This window comes from Pleurodeles waltl, chromosome 5 (genome assembly GCF_031143425.1).
Source record: "Pleurodeles waltl isolate 20211129_DDA chromosome 5, aPleWal1.hap1.20221129, whole genome shotgun sequence".
In the NCBI taxonomy this organism is placed as follows: Eukaryota; Metazoa; Chordata; class Amphibia; order Caudata; family Salamandridae; genus Pleurodeles; species Pleurodeles waltl.
Window position 1 is genome coordinate 45,571,340 of NC_090444.1, and position 21,740 is coordinate 45,593,079.

General features: G+C 48.1%; 1 protein-coding gene across 4 annotated transcripts in view; it reads left to right on the forward strand.

The window, feature by feature from the left end:
• The window catches only part of LOC138295318 (ribonuclease inhibitor-like), a 171,041-nt gene that overhangs the window by 140,936 nt on the left and 8,365 nt on the right, over nt 1-21,740 (forward strand). The gene's annotated exons all lie outside the window — the stretch shown is intronic.

Sequence of the window (21,740 nt, forward strand, 5' to 3'; positions counted from 1 at the left end):
GCCCCCCGCCTGCCCTTCACTCAGACTATGGCTAATACATGGCTAGATTGCGGTTTCTAACATGGAATGTTTGAGGGATGGGCACAGCACATAGGAGATATGCAATACAACAGTACATTAAGAGAAGGGATGTCCAGATAGTATTCCTTCAAGAAAAGCACATACCCAATGGTGAAGGCATATGTTTTAAAAAACAATGGAGGGGCCAGTGTTACAGCACCACATACTCGATTTATGCTAGTGGGGCCCTTTGTGTGGGTTAGGCCCTTCATACCATTTTGGAGTACGATGGTTGAAATAGACCCTGCTGGGTTTTATATCCTCTTGGAGGGACAGCTAGATGACAGGCCTGTACTACTGGGGAGTATTTATACTCTGAATGTGGCACAACAGCAGTGTATGGCGCCTCTCTCAACCATATTGACTAGATGGGCTGACTTACCCTGGATTATAGGAGGGGATTTCAATTGTGTACTGAACCAACAAGTAGACCATTCGCACCCCCCTCTGCTGGCCTCCCATGTGGGTGCCGCTTATACTTGCGTTGCCAAATGGCTTGCGCAGTGGTCCCTGGTAGATAGCCGGCGTGTGATACATCCAAATGCTAGGAGTACTCCTATTATTCGTTGCCATATGAGCTACACATGGGCCTTGACCACATTCTCTGTCACCACATCACCCAGATGAGTTTTACGGGGGCAGAGTACTCAAGAAAAACCCATTCAAACCACAACTCACTACTGCTTTACCTAAAGTGGGGAACGCCACTTCCTCCAGTACTGATTTGGCAATTACATCCTACATTGTTAGAAGATCCAGTATTCCGAGAATCAACCAACAACGCCCTTTCAAATAACTTGGCAGACAACAGGGGCATTGCTGCTACATGAATGATTGAGTGGGAGGCAATAAAGGTGGTTATACGGGTACCACTGCATGCATTCTGTGGTGGGCGCACAAGCTGCCTTCCACCTCAAACTGACACTAGTGGATGTATCGCTAGGCACCCTTGAGAACTCTGTGTAAGATGACCCAACTGAGCGGCACGCTTAGGCAGAATAAAGGGAACAACAACATGCCTGCCTTATAGAATCACTGTGGTGCCTCTACTATAGGACATACCAGGCCAGGATGCATGCTGAGGGGGATAAACCAGGCCGATAGCTGTCTTGGTTACTTAAGAGTACTATGGTTATTACCCTAATAACCGCAATACAGGTGTCTCCTAACACTGCTTATTACTGCTCCATATATGATCCTACCCACCAGTGTGTCATGTTGGCTCTCGTACCAATGAGACTGCTGGATCCGAGCGGCATCACCACCGAATTGTCCAATCCCACACTGTGTGACGACTGTCGTCCTAACCCTTCTGGCCAGCTAGCAGTACGCCACCAGCACCCAAGAGTAGAGGTGATTCGTGGCAGACGTGCGTATGACATTCTGATTTCTTAGGGAAATCGTGGTGGAACAGATCTCATCCTTTTCTCTTACTTAAATTCATCTCACACATGAAAAGACAGACAGAAGCAGAACTTGGTTCAACGTATCTTATTGAATCAACTGCACACTAGATAAGAAGGAATGTCATGCAATGATTAGGATAATGAAACATGCTAAAAGCAAAGCGATGATGAAAAAGGTGAAACATAGGAAAATTCCTACCATAGAGTCACAGTGCTAAATATAGGAATTCATACATATACCACTAAAGTACTATATTAGAGCACAGCAATGTTAGCCCTAATCCGCCCTTCAGGACCCCTGGAAAGGCACCATCCCCCATACCTGAATGTGGTAGTAGTGAAGAGGGCTGTTGGTCTACCAAGAGTCATCTCCCATGTAGGCGGAAAAGACATCAAGTCTCAGCAGACAACTGCAATGAAGCTACAACATTAGGTGCCAGTTTCTGTCTGGAACCTTAGAAGGAGGCAGAGAGATGCTTTATAATAAAACAGTTGGTGTTCTAAGAAAACAGCCCTAGCAAAAGAACACATATGTTTCCGTGAAGTGGCAGAGAATGTTATGTTCTACTTTGTACCAACAACAAGTTCGTTTACAGCCTTGAGCAAGCACAGAGTGAAGATATTGTGCGAAGAAATGAAAATAATTCCTAGGCAGAGTGGACAATAGATAAGGAAATAAAAACATCACCGCAAAATGAGGTGTCTGGTAAAATAATAAAAGTTAATGAATTACTACAAGGCTAAAGAAGGGCACAATTTTCAGGATAAAATACGTGCCCATAAAATGATGCTAAAATAACCTCACGACGAGGGATGGTGGGGGATGGATGGGAACAAATCCTGATCCAAGGCTTCCTAAGCTTGGTTAGAATGCCTATAATTGAGCCAGTGGGGTGTGAAAAAATCTAAATACCCCAGTACAGAACAGTAAATCAGAAGGGCGATTAGGGGTGCAGCCACATGCACAACCCCAGGACTGGATGGGTTACCTGTTGATTTTTACAAAACATATGAGGCACAACTGGTCCCAAAGCTTTTAGAGCTATATGCCACTGCCCTCACTGTGTCAGTCTCGCTTACATAGCCAGAGCAGGACCCATTAGACTTGACTTTATTAAGGCCCCTTTCGATGCTGGGATGGACTACGAAATACTGAGCAAAATTATAGTTGTGAGGATTCTCAAACACTTACCACATTTAATCCATCTAGATTCAAATGGCTACATACCGGGATGGTCCACAACACTTAACATCCGCAGGCTCCGTAGAGTGCTGGAGAGTTTCCCCAGCCAGTGGTCCTACACAGCATGTTTAGAATTAGACCTAGAAAAAGCATTCAGCCAGTGGACTTGGAGTACACATTTTTGATGAGGAGCACAATGGGCATCAGTGGTAGATTGCAGCGGCTCATAAGGCTCCTATAAACAGAACCCACAGAACGGTTGAGAAAAGGGCAATGTGTTGCTGCCCCTTTCCCAGTAACTAGAGTCACGAGTCACAGCTGCCCCCTCTCTGCATTGCTGTTTGCCCTGGCAACTGAGCCACTGGCGCAAGGGCTCAGACAGGCAGGTCAGACCTGGGGCATACCACTGGGGCATACCACTGGGGGGGGCGGAATGCATGTAGTCTCACTGTTTGCAGATGATGTCCGGAAATATGTTGGAGATATGCAGATAGCAAATATCGTGGCTGAGTTCCGAGCCGCCTCAGGGCTTGGGATGAACTGGTCGAAAACCTGTTTGTTCCCGGTCCATCCTGAGTGCCCCCCACAGCGAATCATAGGGGACACACATTCCCTTCACTGGGAGCTACCCCAGACCTTATTGATGGTAACCTCATGAAGGCTGTTGCCTCCCTTCACCCTCGGATCCCGTTCTGGTGTACACTTCCACTCTCAGTACAGGGTAGAGGGTCCCTATCAGAGATGGTGATATTCCCAAGCCCATTGTATTATTTCCATAATCTCCTGGTGAACTTTTCCTGCAGCACTTTCCTAACATTACATGTGATGCTCGGGGGCTTCCTTTAGAACAAATGTAGATGTAAGATAGGCATGGGCAAGATGCAGTTCCCAGTGGAGAGAAGTGGCCTTGGTGCACCAAACTTTGAGCACTACTACCTACTGCTCAGCTGCAGTGGCCCACCCGCTGGCTGGCAGGAAGAAATGTAGTGGAGTTAGGACTGGTTTCCGGGCCTGGTGCACAGCAGATGGTGAGGGAGATGTTCCTCCCAAAGGGGATGCCCTCAACCCAGCTGGCTGGTGTCTAGCTGCGGGTGGCCCATCAGAGCTTTAAGAGGAGCCTACACCACATGCCAAGCATGCCTCAGTATGCTCCGCCAATTAATAACCTGGCTGACAAGTGCCCTCTCCCACCTATTGCAGAATCCCTTAGATTCCCTTAGAAGGTCCTAGGAGGGTGGCATAGGCTGGGGATTGACCCATAAAAAATGGGATAGGGCTCCAGTCCACCCCCGAAAGGTCTCCTGCAATGCCCATTTTTAGTATATACAGCGCAACATTCTGCGTAGAGCATACCTCACCCAGGCAAGGCTCCACAGGATCTTCCCTGGGTCTGCATCAAAATGCCCGCGCTGTATGGAGCTTGGAGTGGACATGAAGCACATGTTCTGGAGCTGCTCGCTGGTTGGCAGCCTCTGGACAGTTGTCACAGATACACTTGCCAGAGTAACAGGCTGTACCAACCTCCATAGTATGGCGAGTGACATGCTAGGGCTTTAGAAATGCAGAAAGGCTGGAAGAGCCACAAACCATTTTGTTGATTTGGCACTGCTAATGGTCCGTAGACTGATTGCCATGCACTGGAAGGCCAGCGTGCTGCTTATGATGGGGAATTGGTGAGCAGCAACGATTAAGTGGGGTAGGGCTGTGTAGGAAGGTAGCCTCTTTCTAGCATTGTTACCCTCACTTGTGGCCTGTTTGTGAGTATATGTCAGTGTGTTTTTAATGTCTCACTGGGATCCTGCTAGCCAGGACCCCAGTGCTCATAGTGAAAACCCTATTTGTCAGTGTGTTCTATATGTCTCACTGGGACCCTGCTAGCCAGGGCCCCAGTGCTCATAGTTTGTGGCCTGAATGTGTTCCCTGTGTAGTGCCTAACTGTGTCACTGAGGCTCTGCTAATCAGAACCTCAGTCCTTATGCTCTCTCTGCCTTTAAAATTGTCACTGCAGGCTAGTGACCATTTTTACCAATTCTGATTGGCACACTGGAACACCCTTATAATTCCCTAGTATATGGTTCCTAGGTACCCAGGGTATTGGGGTTCCAGGAGATACCTATGGGCTGCAGCATTTCTTTTGCCACCCATAGGGAGCTCAGACAATTCTTACACAGGACTGCCACTGCAGCCTGAGTGAAATAACGTTCATGTTATTTCACAGCCATTTTACACTGCACTTAAGTAACTTATAAGTCACCTATATGTCTAACCCTCACTTGGTGAAGGTTAGGTGCAAAGTTACTAAGTATGAGGGCACCCTGGCACTAGCCAAGGTGCCCCCACATAGTTCAGGGCAATTTCTCCAGACCTTGTGAGTGCGGCGACACCATTACACGCATGCACTACATATAGGTCAATACCTATATGTAGCTTCACAATGGTAACTCCGAATATGGCCATGTAACATGTCTAAGATCATTAAATTGTCCCTCTATGCCAAATCTGGTATTGGGGTGCCAATCCCATGCATCCCCGGGGCTCCAGCATGGACCCCGGGTCCTGCCAAACCAGCTCTCTGGGGTTTTCACTGCAGCTACTGTTGCTGCCAACCCACAGACATGCTTCTGTCCTCCTGGGGTCTGGGCAGCCCAGTCCCAGGAAGACAGAACAAAGGATTTCCTCTGAGAGAGGGTGTTACATCTTCTCCCTTTGGAAATAGGTGTTAAGGGCCTGAGAGGAGTAGCCTCTCCTGGCCTCTGGGAATGCTTTGAAGGGCATAGATGGTGCCCTCCTTGCATAAACCAGTCTACACCGGTTCAGGGATCCCCCAGCCCCTGCTCTGGCATGAAACAGGACAAAGGAAAGGGGAGTGACCACTCCCCTGTCCATCACCACCCCAGGGGTGGGGCCCAGAGCTCCTCCAGTGTGTCCCAGACCTCTGCCATCTTGAATGCAGAGGTGTGAGGGCACAATGGAGGCCTCTGAGGGACCAGTGCCAGCAGGTGACGTCAGAGACCCCTCCTGATAGGTGTTTAACTAACTAGGTGGCCAATCCTCCTCTGAGGGCTATTTAGGGTCTCTCCTGTGGGCTTCTCTTCAGATAACGAATGCAAGAGCTCACCAGAGTTCCTCTGCATCTCCCTCTTCGACTTCTGCCAAGGATCGACCGCTGACTGCTCCATGACGCCTGCAAAACTGCAACAAAGTAGCAAGAAGACTACCAGCGACATTGTAGCGCCTAATCCTGCCGGCTTTCTCAACTGTTTCCTGGTGGTGCATGCTCTGGGGGCTGTCTGCCTTCACCCTGCACTGGAAGCCAAGAAGAAATCTCCCGTGGGTCGACGGAATCTTCCACCTGCTAACGCAGGCACCAAACTTCTGCTTCACCGGTCCTCTGGGTCCCCTCACATCGTGACGAGCGTGGTCCCTGGAACATAGGAGCTGGATCCAAGTGACCCCGACAGTCCAGTGGTCCATCTGTCCAAATTTGGTGGAGGTAAGTCCTTGCCTCCCCACGCCAGACAGTAATCCTGTGTACTACGTGAACTGCAGCTGCTAGGGCTTCTGTGCACTTTTCCCAGGAATCCTTTGTGCACAGCACAGCCCAGGTCCCCAGCACTCCTTCCTGCATTGCTCAACTCGCTGAGTTGACCACCGGCTTCGTGGGTCCCTCCCTTGTAGTGTTGAGACGATCGCCGTGCTCAGTTTTCTTGAACCTGTGTTCAAGTACTTCTGCAGGTGCTGCCTGCTTCTGCATGGGCTTTCTCTGTGGCTGAGCGCCCCCTCTGTCTCCTCCACCAAGGGGCAACCTCCTGGTCCTTCCTGGGCCCTGGCAGCACCCAATATCTTCAACCGTGACTCTTGCAGCTAGCAAGGCTTGTTTGTGGTCTTTCTGTGTGGAAATAACTCAGCATCCTCCAGCACGCCATGGGACATCTTCTGTACAAAGGAGAAGTTCCTGGCATCTTCCGTTGTTGCAGAATCTTCAGCTTCTTCCACCCGGAGGCAGCAATTTTGCACCTTCATCCGGGGTTTAGTGGGCTCCTGCCCCCCAGGACATTTTCGTGACTCTTGGACTTGGTCCCCTTCCTTTACAGGTCCTCAGGTCCAGGAATCCGTCTTCAGTGCTTTGCAGTCTGTTGTGGTCTTTGCAGAATCTCCTATCACGACTTTAGTGTGTTTCTGCGGAAGTAGGGTAACTTTACTCCTACTTTTCAGGGTCTTGGGGTAGGGTATCTTGGACACCTTTAGTGCTTTCCTACAGTCCCAGCGACCATCTATACACTACTCTAGGCCTGGGGTCCCTAAGTGGTTCGGATTCCACTTCCTTAGTGTATGGTTTGTGTTGCCCCTAGGCCTATTGCATCCTATTGTATTCTACAGTGTTTGCACTACTTTTCTAACTGTTTACTTACCTGATTTTGGTTTGTGTGCATATTTTGTGTATTTTACTTACCTCCTAAGGGAGTATATCCTCTGAGATATTTTTGGCACATTGTCACTAAAATAAAGTACCTTTATTTTTAGTAACACTGAGAATTGTGATTCTTATGCTATAGTGCTATATGATATAAGTGGTATTGCATGAGCTTTGCATGTCTCCTAGTTCAGCCTAAGGTGCTCTGCTATAGCTACCTCTATCAGCCTAAGCTGCTAGAACACCACTAATCTACTTATAAGGGATAACTGGACCTGGCACAAGGTGTAAGTACCATCAGGTTCCCACTGCAAGCCAGGCCAGCCTGCTACATGCCGAAGCCACAGTACTGTGGAAGGAGAAGACAGATGGACTGCAGAAGCGGCCAGTGACAGCAGAATGAGAAAGGCTTCTAGACACCCTACAGGACCCACAGGACAACTCTGTCACATTGGATAAGCAAAGACATGCTGTTATGGAGTGTTAACATTAGTTTGGATGCATGGAACCCCCTCACACTCTATGGTCTCTGTAGGAGGCTGCCCTGGCTTGTAGTGGGTACCAGAGGTACTTACACCTTGTGCCAGGTCCAGTTATCCCTTATTAGTGTAGAAGAGGTGTTTCTAGCAGATTAGGCTGATAGAAGGTAGCTATGGCAAAGCAGCTTAGGCTGAACTAGGAGACATGTAAAGCTCCTACTATACCACTGGTGTCATATGCACAATATCATAAGAAAACACAATACGCAGAAGTACTAAAAATAAAGGTACTTTATTTTTATGACAATATGCCAAAAGTATCTCAGTGAGTACCCTCAGTATGAGGATAAGATATATACACAAGATATATGTACACAAACCAAAATTATGCAGATAATAGCAAAAGGAAGTAATGCAAGCAATGTAAAATTACAGTAGTTTGCAATAGGAGCATATAGGTATAGGGGCAACACAAACCATATACTCCAAAAGTGGAATGCGAACCACGAATGGACTACAAACCTATGTGAGCTTGTAGAGGGTTGCTGGGACTGTAAGAAAACAGTGAGGGTTAGAAAAATAGCCCACCCGAAGACCCTGAAAGGCAGGTGTAAAGTGCACCTACTACCCCCAGAGAGCACAGAAGTTGTGATAGGGGGTTTCTGCAGGAAGAACAAACACCAGCAATGCAACAACAGTGGATTTCCGGACCTGAGTACCTGTAAGACAAGGGGACCAAGTCCAATAGTCACGACAGTGTCGAGAGTGGGCAGGAGCAACAGGAAATGCCAGCTGAGGGTGCAAGGAAGCTGCCACCTGTTGGAAGAAGCTTGGAGTTCTGCAAGAACGAAGAGGACTAGGAACTTCCCCTTTGGAGGATGGATGTCCCACGTCGTGAAGAAGCTTGCGGAGGTGTTCCCACGCAGAAAGGCCGCAAACAAGCCTTGCTAGCTGCAAGGGTCGCGGTTAGGGTTTTTGGATGCTGCTGTGGCCCAGGAGGGACCAGGATGTCGCCACTTGGATGAGGAGACAAAGGGGGCGCCCAGCAAGTCAGGGAGCCCTCACAGAAGCAGGCAGCACCCGCAGAAGTACCTGAACAGGCACTTAGAAGAAAAGTGAACCGGAGTCCACCCGAAGTCACAAAAGGGAGTCCCACGACGCCGGAGGACAACTCAGAAGGTTGTGCACTGCAGGTTAGAGTGTCGGGGACCCAGGCTTGGCTGTGCACAAAGGAAATCCTGGAAGAGTGCACAGGAGCCGGAGCAGCTGCAGATCACGCGGTACCCAGCAATGCAGTCTAGTGTGGGAAGGCAAGGACTTACCTCCACCAAACTTGGACTGAAGAGTCACTGGACTGTGGGAGTCACTTAGACAGAGTTACTGAGTTCCAGGGACCACGCTCGTCGTGCTGAGAGGGGACCCAGAGGACCGGTGATGCAGTCTTTTGTTGCCTGCGGTTGCAGGGGGAAGATTCCGTTGACCCACGGGAGATTTCTTCAGAGCTCCTGGTGCAGAGAGGAGGCAGGCTACCCCCAGAGCATGCACCACCTGGAAACAGTCGAGAAAGCCGGCAGGATGAAGCGATACAAGGTTGCTAGTAGTCGTCTTGCTACTTTGTTGCGGTTTTGCAGGCGTCCTGAGCAGTCAGCGGTCGATCCTTTGGTAGAAGGGAAGAGGGAGATGCAGAGGAACTCTGGTGAGCTCTTGCATTCGTTATCTGGTGAGTTCCCCAAAGCAGAGACCCTAAATAGCCAGAAAAGGAGGGTTGGCTACCTAGGAAGGAGGATTGGCTACCAACAGAGGTAAGAGCCTATCAGAAGGAGCCTCAGACGTCACCTGCTGGCACTGGCCACTCAGAGCAGTCCAGTGTGCCACAAACACATCTGTTTCCAAGATGGCTGAGGTCTGGGACACACTGGAGGAGCTCTGGGCACCTCCCCTGGGAGGTGCAGGTCAGGGGCGTGGTCACTCCCCTTTCCTTTGTCCAGTTTCGCGCCAGAGCAGGGCTGGGGGATCCCTGAACCGGTATAGACTGGCTTATGCAGAGATGGGCACCATCTGTGCCCATCAAAGCATTTCCAGAGGCTGGGGGAGGCTACTCCTCCCCAGCCTTCACACCTATTTCCAAAGGGAGAGGGTGTAACACCCTCTCTCAGAGGAAGTCCTTTGTTCTGCCTTCCTGGGCCAGGGCTGCCTGGACCCCAGGAGGGCAGAAACCTGTCTGAGGGGTTGGCAGCAGCAGCAGCTGCAGTGGAGACCCCGGAAAGGCAGTTTGGCAGTACCCGGGTTCTGTGCTAGAGACCCGGGGGATCATGGAATTGTCCACAATTCCATGATCTTAGACATGTTACATGGCCATGTTCGGAGTTACCATTGTGACGCTGTACATAGGTAGTGACCTATGTACAGTGCACACGTGTAATGGTGTCCCCGCACTCACAAAGTCCGGGGAATTTGCCCTGAACGATGTGGGGGCACCTTGGCTAGTGCCAGGGTGCCCACACACTAAGTAACTTTGCACCCAACCTTCACCAGGTGAAGGTTAGACATATAGGTGACTTATAAGTTACTTAAGTGCAGTGGTAAATGGCTGTGAAATAACGTGGACGTTATTTCACTCGGGCTGCACTGGCAGGCCTGTGTAAGAATTGTCAGAGCTCCCTATGGGTGGCAAAAAAAATGCTGCAGCCCATAGGGATCTCCTGGAGCCCCAATACCCTGGGTACCTCAGTACCATATACTAGGGAATTATATGGGTGTACCAGTATGCCAATGTGAATTGGTAAATTTAGTCACTAGCCTGTTAGTGACAAATTTGGAAAGCAGAGAGAGCATAACCTCTGAGGTTCTGGTTAGCAGAGCCTCAGTGAGACAGTTAAGCATCACACAGGGAACACATACAGGGCACATACTTATGAGCACTGGGGCCCAGCCTGGCAGGGTCCCAGTGACACATAGACTAAAACAACATATATACAGTCAAATATGGGGGTAACAGGCAAGGCAAGATGGTACTTTCCTACAGTCTCACCATCCACTCCTGAAAAATATGGGAGGAGACGGTGGTGAGCTCTGTGAAAACACTGATTATGTCACACATTGTAAGTGGATGCAGTGCCTCCCACACAAGGTTATTGTGGGGAGTCGGCGAGATACGAGCATGTAGTAAATGTCTTGTTACCCTACTTTGCTACACTACATGTCTGCAATTAAGTTCGCTTCTTGTTTGAATTGTTTGTAAGGTTGTGGTGTATATGGACTATGTATCTCCTGATTATTTTGAACATGTGTGAAAAGTTATGAGGGCTTACGTTGGGTACTGCTTGCACATATGTTTCAGACTAATAAGCAAGTGCTGACCTACTCGCTGTACTGTTGATAATGTAACTTGAAAATTATATATATTTGCTGTTGAATGGCTGTGTGTGGCAAGTTTTTTTGGTCTCAATGTTGTATCATTTATTTTATAAAGGTTAAAGAGTTAAATCATATGCTGTGTCAATCCTTCGTGATGTGTATGGACTGCCCCTGTGTCCTGTGAGTTCTTGTGTTTCTGTTTTGGCCTGTGCTGTGCTAGTTTTATACCACTCTGGTTTCTATAGTGGTTGAGATATAAAACTTTTATTCCAAGACTGACTGGAAAAAAAACCTTGTTGGATTTTTTGGAACTTTTCCTGTATCTTGTCTTCATTAAAGTGTGCAAATGTGGTTGCTTCAGTTTATCTGTATTTTAATGGTGTGTTATGGAATCCTGCCCAGCAACAGTTTCAGTTTCATATAAACAATAAAAGTGGATGTTAAACAGCATCGATGGCAAAGCAAAAGGCAACTATTCTGGACAGTTTCAATGAATAAGCCAGATTAGATTCATCATGCCAGTCTTCATCAATACCCTAGTCAATTTTAATTCTAGATCCATAATAAATCCAATTAGTAAAAGCTGAATGAAATGTTGGATGCAAGATTGGAAAAAATGTTGTGGTCACCAAGGTTTATTAAGCAGTCTGGTATGAGTCCATCTCTCACTGAAGTGTTTATGATAACTTCTGTGGGTTTCCTTTTGTATGCTTGTTGATCGCTTTAAACCACTGTAGGAGGCTGGACTGGCTTGTAGTGAGTACCAAGGGGTACTTGCACCTTGCACCAGGCCCAGTTATCCCTTATTAGTGTATAGGGTGTCTAGCAGCTTAGGCTGATAGATAATGGTAGCTTAGCAGAGCAGCTTAGGCTGAACTAGGAGACGTGTGAAGCTACTACAGTACCACTTAGTGTCATATGCACAATATCATAAGAAAACACAATACACAGTTATACTAAAAATAAAGGTACTTTATTTTTATGACAATATGCCAAAGTATCTTAGAGTGTACCCTCAGTGAGAGGATAGGAAATATACACAAGATATATATACACAATAGCAAAAATATGCAGTATAGTCTTAGAAAACAGTGCAAACAATGTATAGTTACAATAGGATGCAATGGGGAAACATAGGGATAGGGGCAACACAAACCATATACTCCAAAAGTGGAATGCGAACCACGAATGGACCCCAAACCTATGTGACCTTGTAGAGGGTCGCTGGGACTATTAGAAAATAGTGAGAGTTAGAAAAATAACCCTCCCCAAGACCCTGAAAAGTGAGTGCAAAGTGCACTAAAGTTCCCCTAAGGACAAAGAAGTTGTGTTAGAGGAATAATGCAGGAAAGACACAAACCAGCAATGCAACAACTGTGGATTTCCAATCTAGGGTACCTGTGGAACAAGGGGACCAAGTCCAAAAGTCACAAGCAAGTCGGAGATGGGCAAATGCCCAGGAAATGCCAGCTGCGGGTGCAAAGAAGCTTCTACTGGACAGAAGAAGCTGAGGTTTCTGCAGGAACGAAAAGGGCTAGAGACTTCCCCTTTGGTGGACGGATCCCTCTCGCCATGGAGAGTCGTGCAGAAGTGTTTTCCCGCCGAAAGAACGCCAACAAGCCTTGCTAACTGCAAATCGTGCGGTTAGCGTTTTTGGACGCTGCTGAGGCCCAGGAGGGACCAGGAGGTCGCAAATTGGACCAGCAGAGAGAGGGGACGTCGAGCAAGACAAGGAGCCCTCTCTGAAGCAGGTAGCACCCGGAGAAGTGCCAGAAACAGGCACTACGAGGATGCGTGAAACGGTGCTCACCCGAAGTCGCACAAAGAAGTCCCACGTCGCCGGAGAACAACTTAGGAGGTCGTGCAATGCAGGTTAGAGTGCCGTGGACCCAGGCTGGACTGTGCACAAAGGATTTCCGCCGGAAGTGCACGGAGGCCGGAGTAGCTGCAAAAGTAGCGGTTCCCAGCAATGCAGCCCAGCGAGGTGAGGCAAGGACTTACCTCCACCAAACTTGGACTGATGAGTCACTGGACTGTGCGGGTCACTTGGACAGAGTCGCTGGATTCGAGGGACCTCGCTCGTCGTGCTGAGAGGAGACCCAAGGGACCGGTAATGCAGCTTTTTGGTGCCTGCGATTGCACGGGGAAGATTCCGTCGACCCACGGGAGATTTCTTCGGAGCTTCTGGTGCAGAGAGGAGGCAGACTACCCCCACAGCATGCACAAGCAGGAAAACAGTCGATAAGGCGGCAGGATCAGCGTTACAGAGTTGCAGTAGTCGTCTTTGCTACTATGTTGCAGGTTTGCAGGCTTCCAGCGCGGTCAGCAGTCGATTCCTTGGCAGAAGGTGAAGAGAGAGATGCAGAGGAACTCGAATGAGCTCTTGCATTCGTTATCTAAAGTTTCCCCAGAGACAGAGACCCTAAATAGCCAGAAAAGAGGGTTTGGCTACTTAGGAGAGAGGATAGGCTACTAACACCTGAAGGAGCCTATCAGAAGGAGTCTCTGACGTCACCTGGTGGCACTGGCCACTCAGAGCATTCCAGTGTGCCAGCAGCACCTCTGTTTCTAAGATGGCAGAGGTCTGGAGCACACTGGAGGAGCTCTGGACATCTCCCAGGGGAGGTGCAGGTCAGGGGAGTGGTCACTCCCCTTTCCTTTGTCCAGTTTCGCGCCAGAGCAGGGCTAAGGGGTCCCCTGAACCGGTGTAGACTGGCTTATGCAGAATTGGGCACATCTGTGCCCAACAAAGCATTTCCAGAGGCTGGGGGAGGCTACTCCTCCCCTGCCTTCACACCATTTTCCAAAGGGAGAGGGTGTCACACCCTCTCTCAGAGGAAGTTCTTTGTTCTGCCATCCTGGGCCAGGCCTGGCTGGACCCCAGGAGGGCAGATGCCTGTCTGAGGGGTTGGCAGCAGCAGCAGCTGCAGTGAAACCCCAGGAAGGGCAGTTTGGCAGTACCAGGGTCTGTGCTACAGACCACTGGGATCATGGGATTGTGCCAACTATGCCAGGATGGCATAGAGGGGGCAATTCCATGATCATAGACATGTTACATGGCCATATTCGGAGTTACCATTGTGAAGCTACATATAGGTAGTGACCTATATGTAGTGCACGCGTGTAATGGTGTCCCCGCACTCACAAAGTTCAGGGAATTGGCTCTGAACAATGTGGGGGCACCTTGGCTAGTGCTAGGGTGCCCTCACACTAAGTAACTTTGCACCTAACCTTTACCAGGTAAAGGTTAGACATATAGGTGACTTATAAGTTACTTAAGTGCAGTGTAAAATGGCTGTAAAATAACGTGGACGTTATTTCACTCAGGCTGCAGTGGCAGGCCTGTGTAAGAATTGTCAGAGCTCCCTATGGGTGGCAAAAGAAATGCTGCAGCCCCTAGGGATCTCCTGGAACCCCAATACCCTGGGTACCTCAGTACCATATACTAGGGAATTATAAGGGTGTTCCAGTAAGCCAATGTAAATTGGTAAAAATGGTCACTAGCCTGTTAGTGACAATTTGGAAAGAAATGAGAGAGCATAACCACTGAGGTTCTGATTAGCAGAGCCTCAGTGAGACAGTTAGTCACTACACAGGTAACACATTCAGGCACACTTATGAGCACTGGGGCCCTGGGTTACAAGGGTCCCAGTGACACATACAACTAAAACAACATATATACAGTGAAAAATGGGGGTAACATGCCAGGCAAGATGGTACTTTCCTACACAACCCCCCCCCAAACGAAGGACAATAAGACTAGCCATGACCTGATGAGTCTTCATTGTCTAAGTGGAAATATCTGAAGAGTCCATCTGCATTGGAGTGGCTACTCCCAGGTCTATGTTCCACTGTATAGTCCATTCCCTGTAGGGATATGGACCACCTCAACAATTTAGGATTTTCACCTTTCATTTGTTTTAGCCAAAGTAGAGGTTTGTGGTCTGTCTGAACAATGAAGTGAGTGCCAAACAGGTATGGCCTCAACTTCTTCAGTGCCCAGACCACAGCAAAGGCCTCCCTCTCAATGGCAGACCAATGCTTTTCTCTAGGGGTCAACCTCCTACTAATAAAAGCAACAGGTTGATCCTGGCCCTCAGAATTAAGTTGTGATAGGACTGCCCCTACTCCTAATTCAGATGCATCAGTTTGGACATAGAATCTTTTAGAGTAACAAGGGCTTTTCAGGACAGGTGCAGAGCACATGGCCTGCTTCAGCTCCTCAAAAGCTTTCTGACAGTTTGCTGTCCATAATACCTTTTTAGGCATTTTCTTGGATGTGAGGTCATTAAGAGGGGCTGCAATGGAGCCATAGTTCTTAATGAACCTCCTGTAATACCCAGTGAGGCCTAGGAAGGCTCTCACCTGAGTCTGAGTGGTAGGGGGAACCCAATCAATAATTGTTTGGATTTTCCCCTGAAGTGGTGCAATCTGTTCCCCACCAACAAGGTGTCCCAGATAAACCACCTTACCCTGCCCTATCTGGCACTTTGAAGCCTTGATACTGAGGCCTGCCTTTTGCAGGGCCTCCAAAACTTTCCATAGGTGGACCAGGTGATCATCCCAGCTGGAGCTAAAGACAGCTATATTGTCCAAATATGCTGCACTGAAAGCTTCCAGCCCTTGCAGGACTGTGTTCACCAACCTCTGAAAAGTGGCAGGTGCATTTTTCAAACCAAAAGGCATTACAGTAAACTGGTAATGTCCTCCAATGGTTGAAAATGCAGTCTTAGGTTTAGCATCTTCTGACAATTTGATCTGCCAATACCCTGCAGTCAAGTCAAAAGTGCTTAGATACTTGGCAGATGCCAGTGTATCTATGAGCTCATCTGCCCTGGGTATAGGGTGAGCATCAGTTTTGGTTACCAAGTTGAGACCTCTATAGTCTACACAAAACCGCATTTCCTTCTTTCCATCTTTGGAATGGGGTTTTGGTACCAGTACCACAGGAGAAGCCCATGGACTGTCAGAGTGCTCAACTACTCCTAGTTCTAACATTTTCTGGACCTCTTGCTTTATGCAGTCCCTGACATGGTCAGGCTGCCTATAGATCTTACTTTTGACAGGTAAACTGTCTCCAGTATCTATAGTGTGCTCACACCAAGAAGTGGTATCTGGCACAGTAGAGAAGAGTTCAGAGAATTGATCTAGGAGATTTATGCAATTATCTTTCTGCTCAGCAGTAAGACAATCAGCCAAAACTACACCTTCCACAAGAGCATCTTGTTCTGTGGAAGAGAAGAGATCAGGTAGAGGATCACTGTCTTCTTCCTGTCCCTCATCAGTTGCCATGAGCAGGGTGAGATCAGCCCTGTCATAGTAGGGTTTCAGGCGGTTGACATGGAACACCCTAAGGGGACTCCTGGCAGTGCCTAAGTCAACTAAATAGGTGACTTCTCCCTTCTTTTCAACAATTGTGTGGGGACCACTCCATTTATCTTGGAGTGCTCTTGGGGCCACAGGCTCCAAGACCCACACTTTCTGCCCTGGTTGGTACTGAACCAAAACAGCCTTCTGATCATGCCATTGCTTCTGGAGCTCTTGGCTGGCCTGAAGGTTTTTACTGGCCTTTTTCATGTACTCAGCCATCCTTGATCTGAGGCCAAGTACATAATCCACAATATCCTGCTTAGGAGCTTTTAAAGGTTGTTCCCAACCCTCCTTTACAAGTGTGAGTGGACCCCTAGCAGGGTGTCCAAAAAGAAGTTCAAAGGGGCTGAAGCCCACTCCTTTCTGGGGTACCTCCCTGTAGGCAAAAAGGAGGCATGGTAGAAGGATATCCCATCTCCTGCAGAGTTTTTCAGGGAGACCCATAATCATGCCTTTGAGAGTTTTATTAAATCTCTCCACCAGTCCATTTGTTTGTGGATGATAGGGTGTTGTGAACTTGTACGTTACACTACACTCCTTCCACATGGCCTTTAAGTATGCAGACATGAAATTGCTTCCCCTGTCTGATACTACTTCCTTTGGGAAGCCCACCCTGGAAAATATTCCCAGGAGGGCCTTTGCCACTGCAGGTGCTGTAGTGGTCCTTAAAGGAATAGCTTCAGGATATCTTGTGGCATGGTCCACTACCACCAAGATAAATCTATTGCCCGAAGCAGTAGGAGGGTCAAGGGGGCCAACTATGTCAACCCCTACCCTTTCAAAGGGAACCCCAACCACAGGCAGTGGAATAAGGGGTGCCTTTGGGGTGCCACCTGTCTTGCCACTGGCTTGACAGGTTTCACAGGACTTACAAAATTCCTTTGTGTCCTCAGACATCCTAGGCCAATGAAACAATGGAACTAGTCTGTCCCAAGTTTTCATTTGACCCAGGTGCCCAGCTAGGGGAATGTCATGTGCCAGGGTTAGGAGGAACTTTCTGTACTCCTGAGGAATCACTAATCTCCTGGCAGCTCCAGGTTTAGGATCCCTATGCTCAGTGTACAAGAGGTTGTCCTCCCAGTAAACTCTGTGAGAGTCACTGACATCCCCATTAGCCTGTTTGACAGCTTGCTGTCTGAGACCCTCTAATGTGGGACAGGTTTGCTGTGCCACACTCAGCTCCTCTCTGGCAGGCCCCCCTTCACCCAAAATCTCAGCAGTGTCTGCTTCCAGCTCCTCTGGTGTAGGTTCTGCACAGGGAGGGAATTCTTCTTCCTCAGAAGTCGAATCCACTGTAGAGGGAGGGATAGTAGGAAGTGGTTTGCTTCTACTAGCCCTAGCTTTAGGGAGCACTTGGTCCATTGTTCCAGGATCCAAGCTTCCCTGTCCTTTTTGCTTTTTGGCCTGAGCCCTTGTCAAAGCAAAAATATGCCCTGGGATGCCCAACATTGCTGCATGGGCCTCCAACTCCACATCTGACCAAGCTGATGTCTCCAAATCATTCCCTAATAGACAGTCTACAGGTAAATCTGAAGCTACCACAACTTTCTTTGGACCAGTAACCCCCCCCCCCCCAGTTGAGATTTACAACAGCCATGGGGTGGCTAAGTGTGTTGTTGTGAGCATCGGTTACTTGGTACTGGTGACCAAATAGGTGTTGTTCAGGGTGGACCAGTTTCTCTATGACCATAGTCACACTGGCACCAGTGTCCCTGTAGGCCTGAACCTCAACACCATTTATTAGGGGTAGCTGCTTGTACTTATCCATATTAAGGGGACAAGCAACTAAGGTGGCTAAATCAATAGCCCCCTCAGAGACTAACACAGCCTCTGTGGCCTCCCTAACAAGGCCAACCCCAACTAAGTTACCAATAGTGAGCCCAGCTACTCCCTTGGATTGGCTATTAGTAGGTTTGCTCCCACCACCACTGCTATTAGTAGGGACACTAGGTGTAGCAGTAGGGGTTGTAGTGGTAGGAGGCTTGGTGCCTTTCTTTGGACAACTGGGATCTGTTGTCCAATGGCCTTTTATTTTACATAAATAGCACCATGGTTTCTTTTCCTTGTTCTGATTAAAAGAGGATTTGGGCCCACCACCCCCACCAGAGTGTTTTTGTGGGCCTGATGAAGACTCATTTTTAGATTTGTCCCTACCCTTGTCAGAAGACTTACCATCCTTCTTTTTGTTGCCATCTTTGTCACCCCCTGTATGAACTTTTCTGTTCACCCTTGTTCTGACCCATTTGTCTGCCTTCTTTCCCAATTCTTGGGGAGAGGTCAGATCAGAGTCCACCAAGTACTGGTGCAAAAAATCAGACACACAATTATTAAGAATATGCTCTCTCAGGATCAAGTTATACAGGCTGTCATAATCAGTAACTTTACTGCCATGTAACCACCCCTCCAAGGCCTTCACTGAATGGTCAATGAAATCAACCCAGTCTTGTGAAGACTCCTTTTTGGTCTCTCTGAACTTTATCCTGTATTGTTCAGTGGTTAAGCCATAACCATCCAGGAGTGCATTCTTAAGAACTTGGAAATTATTAGCATCATTTTCTTTCACAGTAAGGAGCCTATCCCTACCTTTTCCACTAAATGATAGCCATAGAATAGAAGCCCACTGCCTTTGAGGGACATCCTGTACAACACAGGCCCTCTCAAGTGCAGCAAACCACTTGTTAATGTCATCCCCCTCCTTGTAAGGGGGAACTATCTTGTGCAGATTCCTGGAATCATGCTCTTTTGCAGGATGACTATGGGGAATACTGCTGCTGCCACCATGGGTTTCTAAACCCAGTTTCTGTCTCTCCTTCTCTACTTCTAAAGTCTGTCTATCCAAATCCAGCTGTTGCTTCTTGAGCTTCAGTCTGGTTTGTTCCACTCTCAATCTATTGAGCTCCCTTTCTAACAATCTGTCATCAGGGTGGGTGGGAGGGACATGCCTTGAAACAGAAGTATGGTGAGAATGGACAGAAGGAGACCTGTCCCTTACAGAAGCCACCCTAACAGCTTGGCTAACAGAAACATCACTACCAGTATGGTGGGAATAAATGCTTTTGCTATGATGTGAGACAACACTATTTATATGGTGTGGCTTATCATCATTACCAACTATGCTAGACTGTCTAGTAATGGGCAGGCTAGGAAGTTTCTTTCCTGAATCTTTTCCTGGGGGAGTCCCTGGATCAGATTGAGAACCATTAGCTACTTTTTCAACAGATGGGGCACTTATGGCCTTATCCTGTTCTCTAAGCATGTTAATTAACAGTTCTAAGGAAGGGTTCTTCCCTACACTCAAACCTCTCTCTATGCAGAGACTCCTTGCTCCTTTCCAGCTAAGGTGATCATATGCAAGTTTGGACAGATCAACATTTTGGCCTGTGCCAGACATTTTTAGAGCGAGTTAAAGTGATAGAAAAAGATAAAACGTTTGTCAGAGTTTTTAGAAAGACAGAGAAAAAAAACTTTTAAAACTTTTTAGAACTTTTTAGAAAGTTAGAAGTACTTTTCAGCACTTAGAAAAGAGTGAAAAGAGGAAATGCAAAACTTTTTGGCTATGTGTATATACACTGACCTTGTTTTGTATATTTTTCTCTTATGAAAAGTACAATGACAAGAGTGGTAAGCAGTCTCAAAGCACTTATCCCACCGCTGCACAACCAATGTAGGAGGCTGGACTGGCTTGTAGTGAGTACCAAGGGGTACTTGCACCTTGCACCAGGCCCAGTTATCCCTTATTAGTGTATAGGGTGTCTAGCAGCTTAGGCTGATAGATAATGGTAGCTTAGCAGAGCAGCTTAGGCTGAACTAGGAGACGTGTGAAGCTACTACAGTACCACTTAGTGTCATATGCACAATATCATAAGAAAACACAATACACAGTTATACTAAAAATAAAGGTACTTTATTTTTATGACAATATGCCAAAGTATCTTAGAGTGTACCCTCAGTGAGAGGATAGGAAATATACACAAGATATATATACACAATAGCAAAAATATGCAGTATAGTCTTAGAAAACAGTGCAAACAATGTATAGTTACAATAGGATGCAATGGGGAAACATAGGGATAGGGGCAACACAAACCATATACTCCAAAAGTGGAATGCGAACCACGAATGGACCCCAAACCTATGTGACCTTGTAGAGGGTCGCTGGGACTATTAGAAAATAGTGAGAGTTAGAAAAATAACCCTCCCCAAGACCCTGAAAAGTGAGTGCAAAGTGCACTAAAGTTCCCCTAAGGACAAAGAAGTTGTGTTAGAGGAATAATGCAGGAAAGACACAAACCAGCAATGCAACAACTGTGGATTTCCAATCTAGGGTACCTGTGGAACAAGGGGACCAAGTCCAAAAGTCACAAGCAAGTCGGAGATGGGCAAATGCCCAGGAAATGCCAGCTGCGGGTGCAAAGAAGCTTCTACTGGACAGAAGAAGCTGAGGTTTCTGCAGGAACGAAAAGGGCTATAGACTTCCCCTTTGGTGGACGGATCCCTCTCGCCGTGGAGAGTCGTGCAGAAGTGTTTTCCCGCCGAAAGAACGCCAACAAGCCTTGCTAGCTGCAAATCGTGCGGTTAGCGTTTTTGAACGCTGCTGAGGCCCAGGAGGGACCAGGAGGTCGCAAATTGGACCAGCAGAGAGAGGGGACGTCGAGCAAGACCAGGAGCCCTCTCTGAAGCAGGTAGCACCCGGAGAAATGCCAGAAACAGGCACTACGAGGATGCGTGAAACGGTGCTCAACCGAAGTCGCACAAAGAAGTCCCACGTCGCCGGAGAACAACTTAGGAGGTTAGAGTGCCGTGGACCCAGGCTGGACTGTGCACAAAGGATTTCCGCCGGAAGTGCACGGAGGCCGGAGTAGCTGCAAAAGTCGCGGTTCCGAGCAATGCAGCCCAGCGAGGTGAGGCAAGGACTTACCTCCACCAAACTTGGACTGATGAGTCACTGGACTGTGGGGGTGACTTGGACAGAGTCGCTGGATTCGAGGGACCTCGCTCGTCGTGCTGAGAGGAGACCCAAGGGACCGGTAATGCAGCTTTTTGGTGCCTGCGGTTGCAGGGGGAAGATTCAGTCGACCCACGGGAGATTTCTTCGGAGCTTCTGGTGCAGAGAGGAGGCAGACTACCCCCACAGCATGCACAAGCAGGAAAACAGTCGAGAAGGCGGCAGGATCAGCGTTACAGAGTTGCAGTAGTCGTCTTTGCTACTATGTTGCAGGTTTGAAGGCTTCCAGCGCGGTCAGCAGTCGATTCCTTGGCAGAAGGTGAAGAGAGAGATGCAGAGGAACTCGGATGAGCTCTTGCATTCGTTATCTAAAGTTTCCCCAGAGACAGAGACCCTAAATAGCCAGAAAAGAGGGTTTGGCTACTTAGGAGAGAGGATAGGCTACTAACACCTGAAGGAGCCTATCAGAAGGAGTCTCTGACGTCACCTGATGGCACTGGCCACTCAGAGCAGTCCAGTGTGCCAG